Below are 23,488 nucleotides of genomic sequence, written 5' to 3'. Positions count from 1 at the left end.
CCAATCAGTCCAAAGGAAGATAATTCATGCCTGAAAATATCTCCTAATTGTTTTCCCCTGCCAGACAACTGGATAAAAAGATCTGCACGGAGTGTATTTTCTCTTGGCTTGTATTTAACTACTGTAGCATATTTCTATAGGAACATCACTGTGTTTTATAGATATGTTGGTGCCGTCATGAGCTTTTCTCATTATTGCTTCCAAAAGCTCATGGTCAAAGCCAACTGCAGCTTTCTTGTATGAGTGCTCACATCTAGATGTAGACAGCCACCACTGTATGGTATGGGATACATCTTTTTAAATCTGCACATTGTTTACTTTCACAAATGCAAGACTTCTGAAAGGATAAACAACTGCTTTCCCCCTTTTGCAGCTGTTTGACTCCAAACCTTTGCACAGATGCATCCTCTACGTCTTGTTTCAAATGAATTGGCAAACCTTGAAGGGAAACAATGTTTTTGGTATTTCTGAATCATAATGAAATAATTCTTTTATAGACATGCGGCTGATGACTTTAAAGATCATTGTGGTTCACTCTTTGATCATATGCACAGTGCAGACATAAACTGAGGTAAGGGTTTTCACATCAACCCCACATAAGGATAGGAGCCACCCAGAAGGGCCAGCTGAACCCTGGGCCCTGTTTCTGGAGAACAAAAGTTAGACCTTACACATTGTATTATATTATATTCATCATATTATAGTCATTATATCTTAACACATGAAGGGTTATAGACTCATCTTTTACCCATAGCTCTCTGGAACCTTTGTTTCATAAAGAATCCAGCTAGAACATACTGTTTTAATGAGGCTATTTTTCTTCATATTATAATCATGTTATGTTTATATTCAGTGCTTTCTTTAAGCTCTCCGGAGTGTTAGTCACGGTGTCATTGCTTAGAAGACACTAGGTTGTTTGTCCTGCTTTTGAAGCAAGGCACATTGAAGGATTTGTGTCTTCTGTTGTGCTAAAAGCTGTCTGTTGCCAAATGTCTGCTGCTGCCTTTGCTGTAGAACCAACCCTTCCACAGAATTTCATAGAATCATTAAGGTTGGAAAAGACTACTGAGATCACCCAGTCCAACCCCAGCCCATCCCCATTGTACCCTCTAACCATGTCCTCAGTGCCACATCTCCATATTTCTTGAACACCTCCAGGGATGTTGACTCCACCACCACCCCGACCAGCCTCTTCCAATGCCTTCCAAAACACTCTCCAAAATATCCCAGCAGGTCATTTCTGCAAATGACTACATGAAGTAGAATGGAAAGAAGTTGCTTCTCCAATGGGTTAAACACTCATTTTTTTATGAGATCCTATCACTACCTTTGAGCATGATCCTGAGCCCCATAACTCCATTTGTGACAAGGCAGAAAACTGATTGCTCAGCTCACTTACTGCAGCAAAGATTCCAGTTGTGGAAACATTTAGGCCTCTCTACCTGGCAGCAGCAGCAGGGAGAGGTCTGGCACAGTGACATGGTTCATCTTCCCACCAAGTTCTTTATTTGTTCAGCAGTAACATCTTGAAATCCTTTAGGAAGTAAGCCTTGACTAGCTGAAAGGACTGTCAACACTGCCTGGGAAGGGACAGATTCTCAGGCTGTGTTATGGTTCATCCATACAGTCTCCTTGGCAGTTTTCCATGACATGCCTGGGGTTGTTCCACCCAGAATTTCTTCTTTTCCCATGTCTGTGGCACACAGTTTTCCTGCATGTCCCTCCATAGCCTTTAATCCAGCCTGGAGGGATGAGGAGACAGCAGGACAACATTTGGTACTCTGTAGGTCCAATAAGTAATACTTAAATCAGGCTGCCCCAAGGCCCACAGCCAGGCAAACTTTTTGGGACATGGCTGATATCCCACTTTGGCATTTCTGTGGGTCATGAAGGCCAGAAATTGTGGTTGCTACCAGCTGTGGTGTGGAAATAGGATCTGGACTTCAGCAGGAGATTAATAAGATATCCAGAAATGGTGGGATTTAGGAGTTATTCAGTCAATTCAGTGCTATCTTCCAAAACAAACTCTGCAATATTTGTGTCTAAAATGTTTCTACCACATAACCTCACCTGAGCCCAACAATTAAGGTATAAGTTACAGTGACTGCCTAATTAACATATGCGACTGAACTTCAAACCAGATCATAATCAACACTGCGATAAAAGAGATTAGTTTTGAAAACGTTACCCATACAGACATAATTCAGGATGTTCAAAAAGAGTTGGGGGGTCGGAGGGGAGGAAATGCATAAATGTGTGTCACAGGATGTAAAACAAAACAAAAAAACCCCAAACAAAATAAACACAACCAAAACCAACCAACCAAACAAACAGAATGACCAAGACAAACAAAAAGAAACAAACAAAAAAAAGAATCCAGCCTATTTCATCTGAACAGCTTCTTGGGCTCACAGTGTTGCAACGTCATCATCTTGCTAAGGTAATTACTAATTTATTTATTTTTTTATGTTTTCCCACACAACCAGTTGTGGAGTTGTCCCAGCAGTTTTACACCAATTCCCAATTGGTGTAAAGACAGTTTGATCTCCAGTAACTCTGCTTGTGTTAATGGAGGATTTGGCCCAAGGTGTTAAAATATTTACTGCAGTGAGAGTCACAGATCTGCTATAATTATGTTTTATCCACTGATCAAACCTCTTTCTGTTCCCAGTGCCTTAATTACAAAACTTGGATTTCTTCCAGGAAGAGAAAAACACCAGTAGACAGATGGGCAAAAAGAAAAAAAAAGAAAAAGAATAATTTAACATTTCCCTGGAGAAACGACAGAGAAGAAATCATTTAACAATAACCTGAATGAAGAAAAGATTAAGATGTTCAGCAGTCATTGTTCAAGAACAAAATCAGATGCACTCGCAATGGCCGTGAGCCACAGACCTATGTAGCGAGTGGGTCACTGGTACTGCTCAGTGAGGTTCCTTCAGCCTTGTTCCAACAACCCTCCTTAATGGGATGCTGACACTCCTCACATGTATTTTTCAAAAGCGTGGTACAATGCACCATTGGGAAATTTCTCTTGTTTTTCCACCTGAGGTTTTAATTTTTGGCCATTACAACTCAGGTTTTGAAAGCTCTGTGACCTCTTCATGCTGTTCTGCCCCACCATAGCAATTTATTGGTCTCCATGCAATCATTTGTGCCATTTTTTCAGCTGAGGTTAGAAATTAAAGTAACACAAGAGTCATTCATATTAGTCAACGCTACTTCCTAATATTACAAAGGGTCATGCAGTGCTTTCCTGTAAACTGATGTCAGAAAGGCAAAAAAGGCATTCAGGATTTTTGCAAAGCAGAGTTTCCACTGAACCCTTACTTCGTGGGAAAGGTGTTTGGGGTCCATGAACAAGAGGGCCAGGAAATCTGTTGAAAGTCCTTTCCCGGTTGTGTGTAATACACACACACACACAGTGCTAGCTGTTTGAGTGATGAAAAGTAATCTGTTCTTGAAAGACAACATGAGAACTTTCCCTATCCCACTGAGCCCCTGAGAAAGCCTTCAAGAAGGAAGATGAGGTCGTGTTGCTCTGCAGTTTCATCTTTTCTGCTCACTGCCCCCCTTCCCATGGGAACTCCCTTTCCAAACTCAGTAAGCTGAAAGGAAGTTCACCTTGAATCCTACCAAGACTCCAGGCATCAGCCAAGAGCATTAAGTGCATGTAGAAAACAGGGACTGAGAGTAGAAAATCCCAGTGCACAATCACCAGTGGACAGGCCAGTGTCAAGAGTTCATTTGTGGGCTTGCCAGATTACACGCAAGGCAGCAGTTTCAGTGCTAATGTGATAGTTCCCTTCAGCGCAAAGCAGTTAACCAAATCTGGGCCCCATCCTAGCACAGCATCCAGCACTGCCTCTTTCTGACCTAATTCAGACTCCCAGTTTGCTGTTCCTGGTGCACAGTACAAAATAAATACAAATAATAAATCATGTTTCTTGCAGCAGTAGAGGAAACTGCTTGTCCCGGCCATCACAAGTGATGAGACAACCACAATTCAAACTCAGATAATGTTGCAATAGAGGCAGTTTTGTTTGGAAAATCAGAGTTAATGGTAAAACCATCTGGAAGTTTAAAATGAACACAGATTTACCAGCAACACTGTTACAGGTTTTACAATATTCCTCTACACTAGATGTGAAACAATTCACCTGCACTATTAGTCTTTGGCAGTTGTATTATGAACCCAACTCTGAGCCTTAGCTGTGAACAGCAACCACCAGGAGCAAGGCTCTGTCCAAATAACATCGATAATTATCTTCTGACCTGTTTTTGTCATTTATGTAATTTGAGCCAAATTCATCTCAGTGAACACAAAAGAAGCCAGTGAAACAGCACCCAGCCTTGGGTCAGTTCAGTCCTCTTCCTCAAGTCTCCAGCCAATATCCATTTGTTTTTTTAGATGTATTTCTCATTTCCTCTTTTTAAACACATTCTGTCTCAGACACCACCCTGTCAGCATTTGAATGTATCCTATTTTAACTTTTATCCTATCTGGCACTGCCTCTTAGTCTTCAAGGGATACCAAACAAATTCAAACATTTTTAGCCCCAGGAAGGAGCTTGCTGCCTGCCTTGGGAGCAGCCTGATGGATTTCCATCCTTGGCCAAGGACTGGACTGCAGCCTTAATGTAAGCACAAAGCAGTGGATGAATTTTTTTCTGGGCTTACCCTTCAGTCACCTCTCCACAATCCAAAATGTGTGTTCATTTTCCAGCTGCTCTCCATCCATTTATGTTTGGCACACCAGTATGCAGATAGGTTATTCTGGAGAACTTGTCTTTCTAGAGACCCAACAGTCATATCTTCCTCATTAAGTGATTTTTAAAGGAGAAAATGAGTATCTCCACCACCGAGCTGCCGTCTCTCCCTCAAAACTCCCTTTTAGCATCACCAGCACTCCATACTCTTGGCTGCAGTCACTGTTCAATAGCAGATGCTTGACTGAGAGCTCTCAGGAATAGAAGTATGGAAACTGGACTATGTGGTCATCATATTTCTCTGCCAACTTAATTTCTGCTGACGAAATACTGAAGGAATGAAGAAGAGATTTGCTTTAAAAAATTGAGATATTTGACTTGGGAATATGATGCATTTCCTTTACTACTGAGGGAAAAAAATTCTTATTATTAAATGCTTTTTTTCTATACCATGGAAAATCACTGCAGAAATGTAGTGTGTAGAGGAAGATAATTACTGTCAGAGAAAGTGACCAAAATCTCATGGTGTGAAGGAAAGAAGGAGGCAATGTCTTATTAAGGTGTCGATCCCACAAACACTTGACTGTGTCCTCATTTGCAGCAACTCAGTCATCCCTTTGTTTCTTGAATGTGCTGACTTGTTCTGTATGCCCACACACAGGACCTAGATGTCATAGCAAGGGGTGAGTTGTAAGCCACAGTTCTGCTCCATAAGAAGAGAAACATTCTTCTGTGATTCAAGAACAATTGCAACACCATCACAATGCCTGCTCAGTGTTGAATGAGTGAATATTTCATATGATGTTACGTATCAGGGTGTTAGGTCTGAAGTTAATTACCTTGGGAATGATGGGATCTCCTGGAACTTTCATTTTCTAAGCTGTGAGAAACAATCTCTATAAACATTGATGCACTTGGGTTTAAACATTGTGTCCCATAAACACAAGGACAGAAAAGGGGAAAATTGCATCATTATATAATTATTTACTATTTTATTAATAAAATTATTAATGATCCAGGTATCTTCTGGACTTTCCTCTTGTTTTGTCTTCTCACGCTCTGAATAAGAAAAGAAGGGTATAGTTACCAGCAGCAAGAAAAGTATAGTTTTCTTGAGTGATATTTGTGCCTAACAGCTTATTGAACAAGTTTACAGAAGTGTTGTGTCCCAGTACCTAATCCCCCAAAACAAGTTAATAACACAACGTCAGAGAAAAAAATAGACCTTTCTTTCCAATAAGCTGCTTGGGAAGATGATTCATCTTTTATTGAACTATGGGCTTCTTTCCTAGTTTTGAACACGGGGGATTAATGTGGATATGAGTGAAGCTACATGGTATACATATATCACTGCATGCTGGAAATGTTAAATTCAGGAGGTGGAAAGGTGGAGGTGAAGAGCTGTGCACTAAATACCAGTACACTCAAATACCAGAAGCCAAACTCCCAAACAATTTGATACACTCACATCCCATCACTGTTGTTGTTTTCTTGACTAGTCCTCACAATGACTCAGAACAGTTGTCATAACGCAATATCATCTTGCTTCTTCTTGATGTGAAATCACTTCTGCTGCATACCAGAAGGGTAAACAGAGTATCTCTCCATCCTAAAGGTGGAAAATGAGAATCTGGGGAACCATAAAACTGTCAATCTGTGAAGAGACTAGAGCAAATTATTAAACAATCCCGTTATAAACAGCAGGAGGAAAATAAAGAGATTTTAAAAAGCCAGAATGCATGCATCAGGAACACATTGTACCAAATCCAAACTAATTTCCCTGTCTGGCAATATCACTGAGAAGGGAGGAGGAGTGGAAGTTGGATGTCTTGACTTCAATCATGACAAGCTGGGAAAACCTGGTTTCCATGGGCACCTGCCCACAAAAGCACATCTACACAATGTGTCCTTAAACTGACAGAATATTGCTTTGGGGATCCTGCAGGGTCTGTCCTGCTCAAATGCACGCACTGTTTTCATTGCTCATGCTAATGATAGAAAGTAAAACTCCAGGAACAAACAGATGGCCTCAACCAAGAAAGCTGTATTTGACTGTTACTAAGACCTTATTTAGCAATCTTTATTTAAGTTGAAGCATTGGAACAGGCTGCCCAGAGAGGTTGTGAATGCCTCACCCCTGGAGATGCCCAAGGTTGTGTTGGATAGGACCCTAAACAGCCTGATCTGGTGGCTGGCAACCCTGCCCACAGCAGGGGGGTTGGAACTAGATGGTCTTTAAGGCCCCCACCAACCAAATGTAAATCTGTGATCTTAAGATCTTAAGTGAGACAATGTGTTCACAGCCCCATCCCATGTTATTTATTTCAGACAAGTCAGCAACAAAACAGTCCGAAATATTATGACTGTATGTTTAGAGAAAGCAAGGGCAACTGATAACACTAACGCAAAACACTGTTTTCCTGTTATTTATTGTGCAGAGGTATTGATAAGGAGAGGGAGGGAAGAGGCACATCTCTCTCCATCTGTTTTATTGTACCAGTATAAGATAGAGTATGAAAGATCTCTATAGAGTAAATAATGGTCAGGTTTGAGACAAGGAAGAAATTTAACTTTCAATTCTTGCATACCAGACTCATCCCACTGTACCTTGCAGAAGGACAGTTGAACATGGGGATCCAATGCCGTACTTCTTTCTCCTCCTCACTTGATCTATAGGACAATTTGATCACTTTCCACGGTGCCAAACAGATTTCAGATTCCCTTCCTAGTTTGGGGTTTTATTAAAAATAAGCTCTGTCAGATAGAAGTCCACTGGAAAAACTCACAGTAGTGGGAACCCATTTTCTACCAGGGGGAACATTCATCTCTTGTCCAGCGTAAAGCCCAGAGTAGTTCAAATCTCAGTTAAAAGAATTTATTAGATCAGCTTCTTGCTTGGTTGGTTTATATGGGAGAAATATAAAGAATCTCAGAGGACATGAGTCATCCCTTGTTCCCTGGGAGGGGTGTGCAGGAGGGGAATGCTTATCCGCAAGGGAGCAGGTAATTGGATTGAGTTGGTGGAGCAGCACCAGAGCTGCCCTCAGTTTCTTTCTCCACCCCATGGCCCTGTGGCTCACCTGATGATGTACCATGCAACTCCTCCTATGGAACTTGGAAGAACAGATTTATTTGTCCTTGTGAATGCTTCCCTGCAGCATCCAGGAGCCTCCAAGTATTTATAGGTGAAGCCAGGTAAAATCAGAATCAGCCCAAAGACTTTTCCATGAATCTGATCTCTATGATGCGAAATGTGCTGGCTCTGTGCATCTGTTCCCTGAGGAGAAGGAAGGTGAATAGGATGAGCTGAAGCTGGCTGATAACACAGGATGCAGAACACAGTGAAGCCCCCTGCACAATGCTCTGCTTGAATTGCTGGTCCCTCCTGGTGGCCCTGCTAGGCAGGGGGTTCGGAACTACATGATCCTTGAGGTGCCTTCCAACCCGGGTCATTCTGTGATTCTGTGATTCTGAGCAACACCTGCCACAGGCAAAGTAGCTCCTTTTGGCTCATGTCAATCATAGAATCACAGAAACATAGAATGGCTTGAATTGGAAGGGACCTCAAGGATCATGAAGATCCAATCCCTTCTCCACAGGCAGAGCTATCAACCTCCACATTTAATACCAGACCAGGCTGCCCAGGGCCCCATCCAACCTGGCCTTGAACACCTCCAGGGATGGGGCATCCACAGCCCCTCTGGGGTTTGAGGCTCTTTTTAAGGGAAAAAACAAAACAAAACAAAACAAAAACCATCACAGCCATAGGCTACAGGGATTTCCTATAGGAGCCTTCCATTAAATTCTTTCACTGGAGGAAGCAGCAACAGCATGACTTGGATCCCCAGTTCCTGTCTGCATGCAGAACAGCAGGACACAGCCTGGAAGAGGGAAGGGCAATCTAGAAGTCCTGCATACAACAAGCCTCAGCCAGCACTTCTGATGCAAGTATAGTCTTTAATTGTTATATTTAGTCTTTGATTTTCCAAGCATTGTTCACAGAAAGATAAATATCATTATCTTCATTTCAAAGTTACCAAATAATAATGCTAAAATGGAAAAGATAATGAGCTCTATCCCTGAGGCTGAGCTGTACGTCAGCAGTCTGAAGCACTGCTGGTTGCTCTGTTCACCATGTCTCATAGAATCACTGGGGCTGGAAAAGACCTCTAAGGTCACCCCATCCAAATGCCAGTTCACCCCCACTATGCCCACTGACCACATCCCTCAGTGCCACATCTCCATGGTTCTTGAACACTCCCCATAAGACTTGTGCTCCAGACCCACACCAGCTTTGTTGCCCTTCTCTGGACATGCCCCAGGACCTCAACATCTTTCTTGTAATGAAGGGCTCAAAAGTGAACACAGCCCTCAAGGTCTGGCCTTGCTTTAAAAAGGGAGTAGCAAATGAAGCACTGCCTTCCTCAGAAAGTCCATTCAGCATCAGTTCAGCTTCTTAGCCTCCTTGTGTTTTGATGAGTCTATTGGAAACAAAGGGATCCTGCTGAATTCCTCCTGTCTGCTTTCAGTTCGGCTGGACACAAAGGAAAGAACAACCATCTCTTCCCAGTACTAGCATGGGATATAAAAAGCAAGATGCATCCCTCACAGCGCTTGCAACCCCCTGCTTTTAAGGCCACCGCTCCATTAAAAATCTCCCAGTGACCACTAGGTGGGGAGAGACGCTTATTGTCCCTGAGCCCCTGGAAGATAACAGCAATGCAGGACTTAAATCTGCATTTAAAGCGCAACTTTTCCCTCTCTCAGTTGCAGATCGGTGGAGAGGTGGGGGGATACCGTAAACTGGGTGTGAGAAAGAGATCCTTCAGAGTGAGCTGCACACTCCAATTGAGATCTGTGGATTTTCCAAGCTCTGTTGTAGTCCCTGAGATATTGAATTTTAGATTTGTTGATGATGCAGGAGTGAGTTTAATATCGCACATGGGGAACATAAGGCCAAAGAGTTTTAGGGGTAAGTTCCTTACTGACAGATTTATTTGTCAGAGGGGTTTGTGCCATTGTTATTTGCTTTGTTACTTCAAGGTATTCTAAAAAAAGATTTGGGTTTGCAGCTTGAGATTTCCAGGAGAGAAGGATCAAATGGAGAAGAGAAGGATCTGGGAAGACCAAATAATGGTCTTTCAGTACCTATAGGGGGGCTGCAGGCAAGGGGTCTGACTCATTAGTAGGGTCTGTTTTGATAGGACAAGTGGAAATGGTTTCAAACTGAAAGAGGGGAGATTTAGATGGGGTATAAGGAAGAATTTTTTTCAGTGAGAGTGGTGAGGCACTGGCACAGGTTGCCCAGAGAGGTGGTGGTGCCCCATCCCTGCAGGCACCCAAGGTCAGACTGGATGGAGCTCTAAGCACCTGATGGAGCTGTGGGTGTCCCTGCTCGTTGCAGGTGCCTTGGACCAGATGGCCTCTAGGGGTCCCTTCCCAGTCTAACAGTTCTATGATTCTGTATGAATAGTGTCCCACTAACTGGCATGAATTTGGACCTTTATATTTCCATGTTACCATTACAGATTACCGCAGACCCTAGCAACATTAGTCCTACAAAGCTATTTGGGCAACATCAGGCTTTAAATTTTCCAGCGAAGAAAGATACATGAGCAGTGAACTGCTGGATGTTCCGTAATGCAACAGCAAGTCTGTCACTCAGAGCTGCTGTTTTTCAGCTAGGTCAGGTCTGGCTCTATTACACAGACATAGCTTCAGCATAGACGTATCCTTAGAAACCCCAACTCCTGCTGTTTACTATAGCCACAGGACAGAAGTTCTCCTTCTCACTTGCAGCGTTAGCTGAGAATTACAGCAGCACCCACAAACAACTGTGGTGGCTATAAAAGCCATCTCAGCCTCCTCGTCACCTTTCAGTAACAAATACCTTGAAAGTGCTTCATTTCTCACTTCATGCCTGGTAGTAAACAGCATCATCCTTCAGATGAGATGAGAAGGTTGCCATGGAGCTCCTGGATCTTTTTGATCAAGGGAAAGTTAATGTTTCAAGTATAATGTTTTGATGAGGATTTTCTGTGTGGTCTTATGGTTGTTTTTTTTTTTAATCTCTGCATTCCCTGATAGAGGGATCATTACCTATGACCAAATAAAAGATGTATTTGGCAGCTACAGCCCTCATCTGCCACGTTCAGTGCAATGTACTTCCAAGAAGAACATCTGGCTCTGTAATTTTGTTCCTTGGCAATGCAGCTGTTGTCTGCACGGCTGACTACCCCTCTCTGCCGGCAGCTGTGAAGGTGCATTGGTGTATGCTTTGCATGCTGCAGCTTCATGGTGTCTGGAATGTTCTTTACCCTTACCCAAAATTATTTTCACTTTGCAAATGAGTGCAAGATGCAGCCCTTCAAATTACACCTCACTGCATGTGGAAGTAACCAGAGACAAAGCTGGTGTTGGGTCTGGAGAACAAGTCTTACGGGGGGCAGCTGAAGGAACTGGGATTGTTTAGTCTGTGGAAGAGGAGGATGAATAAGCTGTTCACCTGCTCACTAGAAGTAGCAGTGGCTGTTGGTGCACGAGCTGGAGACCACTGCAAACTAACGCTGCACTTCTGGCTGACAGGCACACATCATTGTATGTGTTGTCCCCATAGGAAACAGGGCATGAGAGAGAAAGAAACTCTTGTCTCAGCTGCATGCTGTTTTATGGTAGCTTCAGTGAGATCTTAGGTGGGAATGTTCACATTCTCTCGAAAACTAATTAACCTAAATATAAATATATTAAGGAATAATAAAAATACAGGATGTGCAAACGTTAAATCTGTAAAGACAGTATTAAGAGTTACAGTGCTTGAACACATAATGACCACTGGCATGGTATGTTACCAAAATGTCCACTGAAAGCAGTAGAGTCAATCATAGAATCATTAAGGTTGGAAAGACCACTAAGACCATTCAGTGCAACCATCAACTCATCCCTGTGACCTTTTTGACCATGTCACATAGTGCCGCTTCTCCACAGTTCTTGAACACTCCCAGGCACAGTGTTTCCTCCCCCTCCTCCATAGCAGCCTGTTCCAATGCATTACCACTCTTTCTGAAAAGAAGTTTTTCCTAATATCCAACCTGAACCTTCCCTGGTGCATCTTCAGGCCATTACTTCTCATCCTATCACTGTTTTTAAGTGATATAACTGTTAAGGTTATATTCAAGACTCAGAAGATGAACACTGCTGAGCAAAGGTCTGAGGCTAAAGGAATTACAGGTTTTATTTTCTCTTGGAAGAGAAATTCTCAGGCAAAGAACCTAGGTATTAGCCAAGAAAAGCTGCAAACATGGATACTGTAATGAACATCATAAAGCCAACTTGAGAAGGTGGGTGGGAGAAATGAGCTATCCAAGAAAGGTGTGGAATAAATTGGTGACTGTTATACAATATCCACTGGTGGACAGGACCTCATAGTGTACAATGCTCAGCCTCCAGCAAGCACTGAAGGATGCCTTCATGTTGAATAACAGCAGAGCAACACATGCCATTGACTGTCCAAGGGGACCTGTCCGGAATTGTCTGGAAGGGAACTCTGAGGTTGCTAAATGTCCCCTCTGGACTAATAATTTCCAGAAAACCAGCAGCTGTAAAGGATTTAAACGGTATTTCTTTTGGTATCTGTAGGAAAGGCTGCAAAGACAGGTAGGAGGCAGCCTGATTTCTGGCAGGAAACAAAGTGACGTCTGTGATATTTTCCAGTTACGTCAGACAAAGGTGGCTAACAATAAAATGAGGAAACAATAGATGGGCCTTTGTGTTCCACACAGAAATGGAAACAGATGAGGGAAGTGCTTGCAAATGGGGCTACAAAGAGAGAAAATGTGGAAGAGGCTGTGAATTATCTGGGGGTGAGGATTCAGTCTGGGTAGGACTGAGCCCTTTAATCCTGGCTGCAGTTTGGGATGAAAAGACTACCTGGAAATGCAAAAGTATTCCAATAGAGTATTTCAGTTTTTTCAAAAGAAGGATTTTCCCCATCAAGACAGATTTTACGTGAGATGAACACTGCCACTGAATTGCATCAGGATAAGGGACCCTAAGGCAAAATGTCATACAAAACCAAGAGTCCACAAAATAAAGTAATACTAAACTTGTATATACTGTGGCCATTATCACAGTGTCTGGAGCACCAAAAACAATTTGTTCACACATTTCTATGTGTAGTTCTGCTCGTGCCAGAAGCGGGCACAGCAGGATGAAGGGATCACGAGGGCACTCAGAACAGTTTTTCACTGAGACAATAGAAAAGCTCACTTCAGAGGAGGAAAAAAAACCTGATCCAGCTGTAGATGCCCATGTTCATTGCAGGGGATTTGGACTAGATGACCTTTAAAGGTCCCTTCCAATTCAAACAATTCTATGACTCAGTACAACTGAGCATAAAGATGCTACAAGTCTTCCCAGTACCTGTAGCACTTTTGATAGACTGACAACAGAGCCCAAGATGACAAGACGATCCTTCTTTTCATTCGTGATATCTCCACTTCAATCTTCCAGCTTTTTCATCCAGCTGTTGCACTGTTCCCTGGGATTCAGACCTCAGCTGGTCTCTGGTGCTTGGTACAACCTATGGAGCAGGTAAACACACCAACTGATGCCAGGTACAGCTGAGTGTTTGTTACAGCCCCCTGGTGAGTTGCTATGAAAACTAGCGACAAATTAATAAAAGCCTTAGCAAAAAATGTCACAGGGCCAGCCACTGCTCCATGTTTGGGGCTGTTAATTACAGAGCAGCAGGAGAAGCTGAGACAGCACCTGCTGGCACTGCTCAGTGACACTGCAACCACAAAATGCCTGCACAGCTGGACATGGAGGTCAGCTGTGAGAAGAGACAGAGAAGGGGAAGCAAATAGCTTGTTATGGTCTGAAAGACCAAGTTTTCTCCAAAAGCAATAAAAATGAGGCTGTATGTAACCACACTGGGACAGCTGTGAGCAGCTGTGTATGATGATAGGAAACTTCATGGTGATGTGAAGTCAGTTGCAGGATCAGATCTGTTCTGCTCAGGCATATCCATGGTTTCTGTGCTCTGGAAGGCAGAGGGAAGTGGTGAGACATCCCATAGCTGTATTGTCATACCCTCTTGGGTTTTAAGCCCATACTGAATCTGCTCTTCTCAAACCTGACAACTTGTTGGCTCACAAACTGACTTCTGTCAGCCAGGAGCCAAGGGAATTGCCAGCCAAGGAAATTCAGACACAGGCATGTGTCCAGATTTGCACTTTGCCTCTCAGGACAGAATGGCTGCAGCCAGCACAAGCTATGTGATGCAGCAAGTTCCAATTCAGATTCAAGCCTGGCCAGTGGGCATAGTTTAAACACAGACAGACAACAGGAAGATGGAAGAGCTGAGCTAAGGCATGGCGCAACTGCCCTGAGATTTTCATTGCCTATGTCTATAGTCTGTGATGCAGTTGGTAAGGAGAAAAGTACTTTTCCAAATGACATCACAAATAAATGTATTTTCTACTAGGAAGAAACTAAGGGGAGCCTCAGCCTGAGCCCATAGATTGTGTGCACTGCATCTGAGTTGCACACAGAGGGCAGTTTTATCACCTCCCCAGTGACTGCAGGGTGACAGATTCCACACCAGGAAAATACCATAAACAAAAAGCTTGCCTGGTCTTGGATTTGGAACAACCTTCTGTAGGCATAGCACATGACTCAAAGGCATTTAACTCTGAAGATAACCACTGATTCATGTGTCAAGGGGTGCTATTTCAAGCAACACCACTACACAACATGTGAGCCGGACAAACCTTTCTTTTCTGGCTCCCCAGCTCTCATTCATGTCTTTAGACTGCAAATGTCACAGGGTTGAGGCTGCTGAATCTTCATATACCTTTGTACAGTGCTTAATGTAAAGGGAGAATGTTTACAACATGGTCTTCTAAGCAGTGCTGAATGCAAACCTGATATGTCAGCACAGAGCAACAAGAGCAGGAACTGCAGTAACAGGAGAACAATTAAATTAAGACACTACACAAACACTCAGTGAAGCACAAACCAACCTTTTTCCTGAGACAAGGAGAGCTGGTTAACTTTTTCCTTGTTTCCACGAGCAGGCACTCAACCCAGTTCCATCAAAGTGATGCAGGCAGTGACATGGTTGAGTGCTGAAAGGCTGTTGCTCTGCTATTCGTGGCATGACAAGTTGCAGAAAGATCTGTCACATGAACCCACTCTCACATGATTTCCCAGTGGACTGTTCTCCAGTGCTTGTTACCTAAGTGAAAATCTGGAAAAGAAATGAGAACTAAACCTGGACCAAAAAGTTAGGAAATCTCATGGGGACAGATTTTTGGAGGAGTTCATCAGCTCAATCAAAATATGCCCCAAGATGGTCTAGAAAAAATTTTCTGGTGGCTATCTGTAATTTTAGTCTGTTGAAAAGATTAATAATGCTCAAAGACACTGGAGAATAAGGAGAAATGTATAAGCACTGCACCATTATTCACACGATTACTGAATGGGTTTAAGTGGGGCTTATTATTTATCCGAAGCCGACATATGAAAATTGTTCTCAATGGCCACTTTGAAAGCAGACAGAGCTCTGAAGATGGACTGCAAGAAATATTAAAAATAAAAATCAGTGGAGCAATATTCAAATGACGTAATGGTAACAAGCTGAAATGAAGCCTCTTATTCCTGATGTTTATTTTCCAACAATGGTGTGGGCTTTCATCTGTGACAGAGGGAAAGACATAGAATGGCCCATCCAGCCCCAACCCCTGCCACAGGCTGGGTGCCCAGCACCAGCTCAGGCTGCCCAAAGCCCCATCCATTGCCTTGGAAACCTCCAGAGATGGGGCACCATCATGCTTTCTGGGCAGAAGTACCAGGACTACACCACTGGGGATAAATAGTTCTTATTACTATGCTCACAAGCTGCTTGGATGCCTAAGCTGAAGAAGCAAAAGGCAGTCTGTGACAAAGGAAAGGCTACACAGCTGGGTCCCCTGACAAAAGCCAGTGCAACATATGGTCACAGGGCTCAGATGAACACAGCAGGCCTATGGCTTGAGGAAAGCACTTCGAAGAATGAGTCCTACTGGGGGATGCCTACTGAGAGCAGGCTGTGCCTCCAGATCGCCTGCATTAATTAAAGCACGTAAACTGGGGCTGTTCTGCTCCTGTCACTGGGGAGCACAGTCCATCAAACAAGTCTGATGTTTAAATTACAGATGCTTATCAGCTGCTTGCTGTTTTCAAGTTCGTTCCTCTCATGTTTTGCTTCACATGTTAAATAAACCCACGTGTTTCAAGAAGCCTCTTTGTCTCCACACAGCACCAATCACAGCCTTCTCCCCCAAAGTTGCTTCCAAGCTACATGCTTCTCAGAACAGCTGAAAATGAAGCGTTTATCCCAACTCAAGTCAATGGGCCAGGACTGATGCCTGCAGGGCACAAATCAGACAGACAAGACCAAAAGGAGGATGGTTTCCTCCTCACCAGTTCCAAAACATCACTCAGTTCTGTAACAGACAGCAAGCTGTGTCTGACTGTTATCCCAAAGGTCATGAAGACAGCAAAGAAGTTAAGCTGGAGTGAAGCTCAGTCATTGTTTGTGTTTTTTTCTTATGAAAATAATTATGATACACACAAGATCCTAATAATAATAAAAAAAAAGGGATTTCTTGTGTGACTTGAAGATTCTGTATGAGTTTTTAAAATATGTCATAGTCCCATGCCTTGGTGATATGTGCGGAAAGAGTCATACAAAATGTACATGCATGGTACTTCATTTTACATGGGGATGGAGAAGGGATCAAGCTGCAAGGTCCATCAGATCACAGAATCATAGTGGTTGGATCCACCTTGAGCAGGGTCACCTAGTGCCAGTTGTCCATGACTGCATCAGAATGTCTTTTGAATGATTTCCAAGGATGATCGCTCCATAACATCTCTGATGCATTACAGGATCTTGGACTTCTAAAAAGTCCGACCAAACTGGAAATTCTCATGAGTCATCTTTGCTTACTAAATCTCCATTACAAAATAGGGTCCCAAATGCTGCTGAACCGAGGAAAACAATCCATGGGGATTCTTGCCACTTAATGGCAGGCAGAGGAAGCAAACCCAGACAGTTCTGAGATGGTGGCAAGTGTGCAGCCAGGCTCATTTTGTGGCACAGAGGGAGAACATGGAGCAGGGAAAGGAAACCCTGATCATTAGGAGCTTCATGCAGTTGCATGTAGAATTGTCAAGATTGGAAAAGACCTCCAAGATCATCTGGTCCAACCATCCACCTACCACCAATATTGATCACTAAACCATACCCCTCAGTGCCACATCTCCCCTGTTCTTAAATATCTCCAAGGAAAATGACACCACCAACTCCAAGGGCAGCCTTGTCAGAGAAGTTTTTCTTAATATCCAACCTGACTGCAGCACAGTGCAGGGCACAGTTACAACATTCAACAGCCATGGTTCCCCAGTGATAAACTATACCTAAATTTCATTTGGCCATCATGGAATAAACAGTGCTTGCTACTAAGAGAATAAAGCAGGCAGCAGTGAGGAAGAGGGGGACCAGGTGGACGACTGTTTTTCTGAATCAGCCTGAAAGAAATGGGAACATCTACCATGGCACATCTGCTCTATAACCCAAAGCTGTGGCTGCAGCTTGTCGCACTCACAGAAGCACAGGTACACTGACAGCTGTATAACCTGAAGCAAAAGCTATGCTGAGCACAACAAATAGACCATTTGGAAAGCACTGGGGTATATACTACTCCCCCAAGCAGTGAGCTGCCAAATATAACTCCTACAATTGCTGTAACTGCAAAAATTGTCTGAGTAGCCACCAGACACTTATGCAAGTTCAAGTGATGGGCCTTGAAATGGTGTGTCCGTAGGTCACTTAGGAGTGCCTTTGCCACAACAGTCTGCTCAGGACAGGTTCAGCAAGAAGACAGGCAGAGAAACTGCCCAACTAATCTTAATACCCATTTGCTTTCTGCTGTAGTCTTCATCCCACTTACCTACTCCTGAATTGCAGTGCCAGCCGTCTGCTCATTTTTGGGTGGATGCAGAAAATCACATGAAGCACCAGTGCACATTCCCTGCCTGGAAGAAGTCCACTCCTTCTATCCAAGAGAGTAAAAACTGCATGAATGTTCTTATGAGAGAGAAGCAGAGCTGAGTGGAGAGAAGAAATAAAAACATTATACAAGTCAACCATGCAAGACAGAAACCAGACAGCAGAGAAGGTGGAGGTGACAGCCAACAATTTTCTGGAAGGAAATGAGAGAACTCTGATGCAAACAGAGGGATGTAGCAGACCTCCAGATGCACACGTTTCCAGAGGCAACTTTCACACCTCCAAGGAAAAGTGATCCCCAAAATTCAAATGCAAATACCTTTAAACAGAAAAGCTGGAAATATCAACACTGGAGAAGTACTATCACCTGCACGGATGGGTAACACAGCACTACCTACAGACAGTGGTGCAAAAAGAACTGTGCATTAACAAGCTGATCATCATCTTTCCTAAATGAAAATAACCCTCTCCATTCACACACACACAAATAAATCACGAGCGAGTCTTATTATATAGCAGCTGCCTTTGGGAAGCAAGTTCAGAGATTAGGGTGCTTCGATGAGCCGGATGTGAATCATCTTTTGCTTGACCTCATTTCCCAAAAGTAATTTGTTTTATAAGCTCCTCTTTCCAAAGGGAAATTTAATGACACTAATTATATCCACAGCAGCAGAATGAAACAGGAGACGCCCTGCTGCTGGTGTGGACCACCATGCACGGTGGTGGTGGCAGCATGACTGATGGTGTGCAATGGTTGTCGAAGGCCTGCTCTCACTCAACAAGCCTCAACGTCAAACCTCAGCACCTACCCTTCAGCAAGTTGCCTTTAAAAATGCTTCACGCACAGCACTTCCATCTCTGCTGTGGTCAGTGTTAAACTGTTATTCTTTCCTCCTGTTTTCATGGCTTCTGCTTTTCCACAGAGCAAATTCACTGGAGGTCTCAACGACCGTTTCACCAGTGTGGGAGGCTGATCGATGGAGCTGCCAATGAGGAAAGGGAAGAGAGGATGGAGTGAATACATAAAAACAATGTCTTCGTTTCATTTATTCTTAGCACCTGGTGGAGGCACACACAAACAATCAAAGAACAAAGACCAACAACCCCAAGACTCCTGTATGTAGTACTAGAGGTTAAGAAGATACTCCTGAGAATATTGTGTCTGTAGGCATGCTTACATTCTTGATTTGATTTAATTGCAAGAGTCTGGCTCCTACCATCTCACAGTTTGGAAAAGGTGCTGAATCTGACCTGGCTTTGAACTGCACAGTGATAATGAAACACAGTATGGTTCCGCTATGCTCAGATATTAACACAATCCTTGACCTAAAAGACTCTGACAATCTCAACAGATTAGAGAAAGGATAAAAATAATAAATAAATGTGAGAAGATTCACCTGAAGTCAATTTACAGTTCAGTAGCAGTGCCAGAAACTTTATTCCCACATCAGTGCTGGTAAGAGGAAGGAAGGAGGATGGACAAGGCTGTTTCTGATAAAGGAAAAGCTCCCAGTCACCTTGAAAATCTTTCACTCCATGGAGCAACCTCCTATGAGTGAGTAGGTAGGGGCAGATCTGTCCAGGTTAGACCAAGAAGTGATGATGAAGGAAGATAAAGCCTAATAGAAGATAAGGTCCCCATCAGATCCAGACAGTCAGATTTCATGACCAGAATAGTTAACTGAAAAAAGTCTTCTGACTTACAAGCTTTAAGCTCATAAGAACACATGAAGAAAGATGAGAGGAGGCACCATGGAATGATGCAGCAGCATCAGATTTGGTCAGGGAGAGTGAGCTGGGAGGGCAAGATACAGGTGGATTTTCCCTTGTATGGAGGCCTGCAGAGAGTATGGAATGGGTTTAACTGACAAACACACTGCTCATTGCAGAGCTAATTAACAAATGTGGAAGTCTTTCACCGCTTACAGACTTTCTCACAGAAATTTCTTGCCCTGGCCTTGAACTTGTTGTTCCCTGAGGAAGCAGCAACTTGGATAGGCAGCCCCATCAGACCTGGGCTGATGAAGATGAAGCTGATGTTTCCATGCAGGCATGTAGGAGCTGGACAGTCTTGGAAATATATCTGCTCCCAGTTAATTTGTTAATTAACAAAAGGTCAGAGGCATTTCATCTGGAGCAGAGCTCTTGGCTTGAGAACCTTTGCTAGGAAGTGCCTCAGGTGACAGCTTCGATCCACAGTGCTAATAACGTCTGCCTGTCTCTATTATGGCCTAGTTTAGAGGCTTCTGGCCATGATAAGTCTTGGCTAGAAGCTTGTAAAATGAGTGGGAAGAAAAATGGGTTTGATACCTGAGAACCACACGTTTCAACAAGCTTTCCAAGCATTCCAACTAGTTTGGTTCACTATTTTACTTTAGGCACGTATTTCCAAACTTCATGGCTTGAAACCAGCAAGCTCTTATTGGATTCGAGAGTTGAGAAAGACTGAGATCTTGTGAGAACATCTGACACTTTCTAGTCTGATTACGGAAAGAGCAAATAAACCCTGGATCCAGATTAAATCACCAAGCATGAGCTTTACTAACCAATAACCCTGTGAAATCCATGCTGCTGTAGGCAGCTCTGCTATGCAGAAGCATTTTTAGTGCAGCTGAAACTTCCAATGCAAGTATGCAAGGGTCAGCTTAACCTAAAGTATTGTGTAAAACACAGCAAGGTGGCCTCAAACTTTTCTAGACAAGAGGATTGAGTTGTTAATTCATACAGCAAAGTCAGTGCCAACTTTGGTAGTAAAAGAAACAACCCCAGGTTCCAGAAGGGTTAATGTTGCCTCAGCCTCTTGAGAGAGAAGTATAAACCAGTGTGATTGTATTCTATTGCCCCAACACATGCTCTTAAAACATTTTGGTCCAACTGATCTGAATGATGCCAAATAAAGATAAAGTAATGAGGTTGAAGAAAACACAGGCTTATAGTCCAGATACAGCTCTTTTTCTTATAGCATTATCACAGTTCCACTTGAGCTGTATGCATCATCCGAATAGCTAAGGTGAAATTGTAGCTCTGAATTTGGCAGCTTAACGGGCAAGACGTCGGTCTTCCTCACCTTCAAGATAAACTCATCTTGTTAGCCTTTCCAAAGGCCATTAGGTAGAATCTAATGAGTGGCTATGCTTCCATTATCATAAAATCATTAAGGTTGGAAAGACCACTAAGATCATCACAACTTAAAGCTGTGACTTCTTGTCCTGTCACTAGTTACCTGGGAGAAGACCTCACTACACCCCACCACAGCCTCCTTCCAGGGAGCTGTAGAAAGCAATAAAATCTCCCTTGAGCCTCCTGTTCTCCAGACTGAACAGTCCCACTTTCATCAGCCACCCCTCATAAGACTTGTGCTCCAGCCCTCAAACCTCCAGAAAGCCTGCAAAGAAATTTCATTAACTTCTTGCAAAAAAAAATGCAAGCAAACACAGTCCTGCTGAGACTGCCTAGGTTTGTGATCAAAGCAATGCAGCCCTGCCTCGGTGGGAGAAATGAGCCATGGGGATTCTGTTGTAGGCCTAAATCTGGACTAAGTAGCATTAAGGCTTGACTTAGCTAGAAAAATATTTGATACTAGAAAAGCTTGCAGATAAATTATGCCTATGAGATAGTTGTTTCTGTCTGATGGAGGCAATGGGGAGCTGAACCATGAGTTACTGGAATTTCTTGCCTCCTCAAGCAACTTTGCAACAGTATTTACATGCTCATGGATCTAGCAAACTTACCCAATAAGGCTGGTGGGTTGGTAGAAAAGGCCATGTGATACTTAAATGGGTACAAGCCTGGAGTCTGCCCCAGCTACGATTAGAAGCTAAAAGAATGACAGCCTTTAATTCCTAATACCCCCTGAGAGTGCCTGGACTCTGTGTGCCCAGGACTCACAGGTTTTATTGGGTAAATTTCTGATGTTGACTGTAGTTTTGAAGTTAAAAGGATGGCACCTGAACTCCTAACTGGAGGAAAGCTTGCAGTGATGACCTGAGACAGTGGGTGCAATGCTGGGTCTAAAGCTCAGATCCCTGTTGTCAACAGAGGATGGAAAAGCTTATGACCATGGGACACATTGCATAGATTAGTGAATGACTGATACACACCTGATAACAGAAGGATAACTGAGAAAAAAGACAAATATTGTTCACCTTATTCACCGTTTTCATCCATCGACCACCTCTAGGGAAGGTGCTGAGAGCCTGTTCCATCGTACGGCTGGGTCCTTACAGAGCTCTGGCAGCACTGCAGATGTGGTGCTAAGGAGATTCATTACTAAAGTTACACTGGTTTTTACACTTCCAGGTGTGCATGGCCCAGAGGCTGTGTGAGCTTTTGAGCATTTCACGTGCAAGGCAGGAAGAGAGGAGCCTTTAGCACTGATGAGCTTCCCCTAAAAACCCAGTGGGTGTTGTTTCCCACTTTCAAAGCCTTTTAAGCTTATGGAAGGGAAATGTAGCCAGCAGGATGTGCTGAGCTACTGGGCTGGGGTTTATGTTGATGTCTGGCTCGTTTCTGCAGGAAAATGCAAAATCTTTCTTGTGGAAGGAACAGGGAGTTTGGCCCTTCATCTTGCCCATGTATAGACTGCTATATATTTAAACTGAGAGAAGCCAGGAGGCACATGAGAGACCAGAACAAAACTTAGATGAGGGGGCAGGGATCATGAAGTTCAAAGCTGTTTTTCCACATACCACTATGGGAATTTTGTATATACATACATATAAACACACTCTTATTTTTATTTTTTTTTTTTCTCCTCTCTGTGCTTATGCAGTAGGGGTAAATAAAATGACTTGGTTTTTTTTTTTTGAGTGGATGAGGGGGAAAACCAGGTGTACATTCTGAGTGTCTGACTAACCAGTAATTAGTTATTGCAAACCAAGTTTTGTTGTTGTTGTTGTTTTAAGAGCTATAAGAACAGAGCAAATTCACATTAAACTCTCCTTACTTGTTCCCACATCCCCTCCTGTCTCCCACGTGTAAGAAAACACCGATATGGGATCAGTGGGGATTATGCCCAGGACACTGCTGGGGTAGCACATGGCTCCCAGAATTACCATGCCCCCCATGGTCCCAATGCCTCTCTGAAATCCTCCCCATCCAAATCAGTGCCAGCAGCCCTGAGTGCAGCCCGGGCACGGGATGGAGCAGGAAGCCTAAAAACTTCAGTCTGCAGAGAGACCTCTAGTGTTATTCTTTCTCCACGTCCTGGCAGAGTTCCTCCAAAGTACAAATACACACAGAGCTCCCATTGTTTGCAGCCCTTCACAAGCCCACTGATCCTAATATGGAATTCAGCAGGAAACCCATGATTTCCTGACACACAGCAAGCTGGAGAAAGAAAGGAAAAACTCCATTAAAAACCTCCAGGCTCTCCTCCATGTTAGAAATGAGATGGAAAATGGAGTGGATTTAACAGGAATCCCCGATTCCTGCGGCCAGGCGGGAGGAAGGCAGACACGAATCCAAGCCGCAGGCTGCTGATACTTTTTAAGTTGCAATAAGTACGGAGAACTGTGGGGCAGGATGAGGATTTCCTGACTCGGACGGACAAGAAAGGACAGATTGCTTTTTCACGATACTCCTCTCCATGAATTTAATCTATTCACCTCAATGATTCTCTGGACTGCTCTGGTAATTGTTAGAAGCAGCTGTGACAGCCTGGAAACATTAGTATGATTTCCTGAGCTTGAGTTCTACCCCCCCCTCCTCTCCCTCCCCTTCCCCA

General features: G+C 43.4%; 1 protein-coding gene and 1 long non-coding RNA gene across 3 annotated transcripts in view; one reads left to right on the top strand and one right to left on the bottom strand.

Annotated features, from left to right (window-relative positions):
* Positions 1-1,494: 1,494 nt before the first annotated feature.
* Positions 1,495-20,956, bottom strand: LOC107315379. Of its 2 annotated transcripts, XR_001555881.2 has the most exons (8): positions 18,573-20,956; positions 17,705-17,861; positions 14,732-14,958; positions 13,128-13,287; positions 7,790-7,986; positions 7,317-7,434; positions 6,178-6,318; positions 1,495-5,768 (listed from the first exon to the last, which is right to left on the bottom strand). It is a non-coding gene; the product is annotated as an uncharacterized LOC107315379 (long non-coding RNA). The 2 variants fall into 2 exon arrangements; XR_004307572.1 differs by lacking the exon at positions 13,128-13,287.
* Positions 20,957-22,974: 2,018 nt separating this feature from the next.
* Positions 22,975-23,488, top strand: part of RHOJ (ras homolog family member J) — a 50,247-nt gene continuing 49,733 nt past the window's right edge. The window contains exon 1 of the mRNA XM_015865635.2: positions 22,975-23,394. The gene's annotated coding sequence lies outside the window, so the exon portion shown is untranslated. The remainder of the gene's footprint in view (positions 23,395-23,488) is intronic.

Source organism: Coturnix japonica, chromosome 5, assembly GCF_001577835.2.
Source record: "Coturnix japonica isolate 7356 chromosome 5, Coturnix japonica 2.1, whole genome shotgun sequence".
NCBI lineage: Eukaryota > Metazoa > Chordata > Aves > Galliformes > Phasianidae > Coturnix > Coturnix japonica.
Note: the sequence above shows the minus strand (reverse complement) of the source record. Positions and strands in the feature narration are given on the sequence as shown.